The sequence below is a fragment of the Coturnix japonica genome, chromosome 22, assembly GCF_001577835.2.
Source record: "Coturnix japonica isolate 7356 chromosome 22, Coturnix japonica 2.1, whole genome shotgun sequence".
Taxonomy (NCBI): Eukaryota; Metazoa; Chordata; class Aves; order Galliformes; family Phasianidae; genus Coturnix; species Coturnix japonica.
Window position 1 is genome coordinate 906,743 of NC_029537.1, and position 2,729 is coordinate 909,471.

The window sequence follows — 2,729 nt, forward strand, 5'->3', positions numbered from 1 at the left end:
GGCCAGCGTTGGCCATGTGAAGAGTCATGACCGCCGGCGGGGGAAAGCGGCGAAAACTGAAGAAAGCGGCCCCGCAGACCGCCCTACTATAGACTCGTGTCCCGCCACCTCGGGCTCCCGACCATGAAGTCGGACAGAACGCGGCGCAAGACGAGAACAGGACCACAGCTGGTCAGACTGAGTCTAGATTAGCAGAACTGAATGCGCACAGGGGAGTTGAGGTGTATGACGAGGACAAGTATAGAGAGTATTAACGGGTTTATAGCGAGGAGCTCCATTGTCCCACGCCGATACGGGAAAAAAATACGTGGAAAGGTGAGAGCACGACTATGGAAGCCGGCACCAGGTAAAACACAAAGAATGATATTGTGGATGGGGAAAAAAATGGATCGGGCTAATGATGGCCGAAGCCGTGGAGTGTACGATGAGACCCGCTGCCGAGCGCCGGTGGTTACCTCCGAGTAATCTGGCATGGCAAGAGCAAGGGAGAGAACATGTGCCGACGAGTCCGGCGATTTACCACTATGAGAAAGGATGGCTACAACAACCATCCACTCATATCGGGACGACTGTGATCATATCGAGACAAATCGCAGAGCATGAGACGAGAGGCAGAGCAGAGCGCGCTGTCCGTAATCCAAGGCACAGATGAGAAAGGATAGAGACGACCGTGGTCGTCACTTCAAAGGGCAAAGACACAAATTGGCTAAGACGCATACGTTTTGCTTGGAGGTGAGAGATTAAAAGTCCAAATTACACTGAGTGAGAGTACGAGAGGGAGAGAAAAGGAAGAAAAGAGATTATGAAGCAATAGTGGTAATAGACTCGCATCGACGCTGCACTCTCACACCCTCCCCTCTGCGCGTGCGCGGCGCCGCGCCGCGCCGCCTCCATGGGCTCACGGGAGGTTCGAAGAGAGAGAGCACATTCCAACAATAGAGAGATCGACGCAGAGGTGAAGCGGTCCTTACGCCACCACACGGGGGAGAAATACGTTCGAGGTTGCTGCGACCGCAGTCCGCCGAGGTGACCACACCACACATAGAGACACGGGACAGCGCTCGCGCTGCCACGCGCAGGGGGGGGCGGCCCAAAGCCGCACGAATATGAGTTACTTAGTGCTCCCCTTTACCCTCGGACCCGGCTTGTATTGGTCGGTACTACAAATATTCGCGCGCTGCATGCAATCCGCCGGACTCGCAGCAGCACGATCACCAGAGCTCCGTGTGGAACAGCTGAGAGTAGCCACTTCCACCACTGCCTTCGCTTCTCAATATTGCAAGCGCGTCAGTTCACCCGCAGTAGCGGATGAGAAACGCAGTACACATTGAGTCGGTGGGAGGACGGGTGACGTGGGGGACTGCCACAACGAAATATGAAGTATAGTTGACGGCCGAATAGCTTAGAGACGGGCGCGCTCACTGGTACGACTCCGCGAATGCACAGCCCTATTGTGACTGGTTCCAGACTTCCATGTATATGGGAATCCGCCTCGTACCTCAAGCCGTCTAGCGATGCGGGTATCCTACTCTTCAACGGACCCCCCCCAACGTCCGATGGGCGCCTCCTCCTCTGGCGCGATGCTGCACTCGGCATCACACCACAAATGGGCGGCTGTCAGACGCAGAAAATCTGGTAAACTCTTACCTGGTGCGTCTCAGAGCATTGCAATACTGCTCTGTCCAGCGAGGGTGTTCATGCTCGACGAAGCGCGCAGGTAAACAAGTTAGATCTCAATAGAAGCGTCCCATCGAGTATAGTGGCCGACAGAGACACGTACGGTCTTATCGATAACGCGGCACGGAGCGGGCAGCTAACCCGCCGAACCGGGGGCGCAAGTTGCGGCCTGTTGGTGTTGGGGGCGGGCGGGGCGGGGTGGTCGCGCGACATAGCGGACCCATGCTTCCCATGTCAAAACTAATTTCGCTCAATTAGATAACCATCAGGGGAGTGATTAGCAAACGCACTCTGCTGCTTTTTAACACCCCATATGGCGTCATGTGCGTAATCAACCAGTGGGAATGGCACCGCTGACGGTCAGGAGGGTTACCGCGGGGCGCCTGAAGGAGAGGTGCAACAAAACCGTCCCATTAAGGTGGGCTGTGAAGTCAGCTCACGGGCGCGCAGCAGAACCGATCCGCTGCAACTACGTCAGTGAGAGGGAGGTGCGAAAACAGAAGCTCACGGTGGGTAATGCAGACGCACTAATGAAAATCGCTAATTCGTCTGTTTCCAATCTCGACTTGGCTGCAAAATGTAGGCTACAGGGGATAGCGGACGTCGAGAGGGTTATAAACAGTATACTCTGTGGGGGAGGAGCGCGTGTGTACGGCGCGGGCGCAACGGCCAAAGGGCGGTGTGTGCAAGCAGAGAGCCAATTGATCGGCGCAATTGCACGAGTGGATGTCGAACCAAGGGTATTTTGGAAGAGGGGTAATGGGGCGTGGCCGTTGAGTAGCAAACTGCTGCGACTATGTAGATGGCAGGAGAGTAAGTGCGAGAGGCCATACACGCAGCTCAGGAGTGTTTGTGCGATAAGAGAATGGTCGAAAACAGATAAAATCCACAATTAAAGAAAGCTGGTTTTGCCAGTTCCACAGACGGCAGCAAGGTGCAGCGCGCGTCGCCGCCGGCCCCGCGTCGCTCTCACGTTGGTCACGCAGCGGCTGCGCGGACTGCCAGGAAATCCAGTTCTTAGGCCATACCAAATGCGCACAGCAATCGAAGTC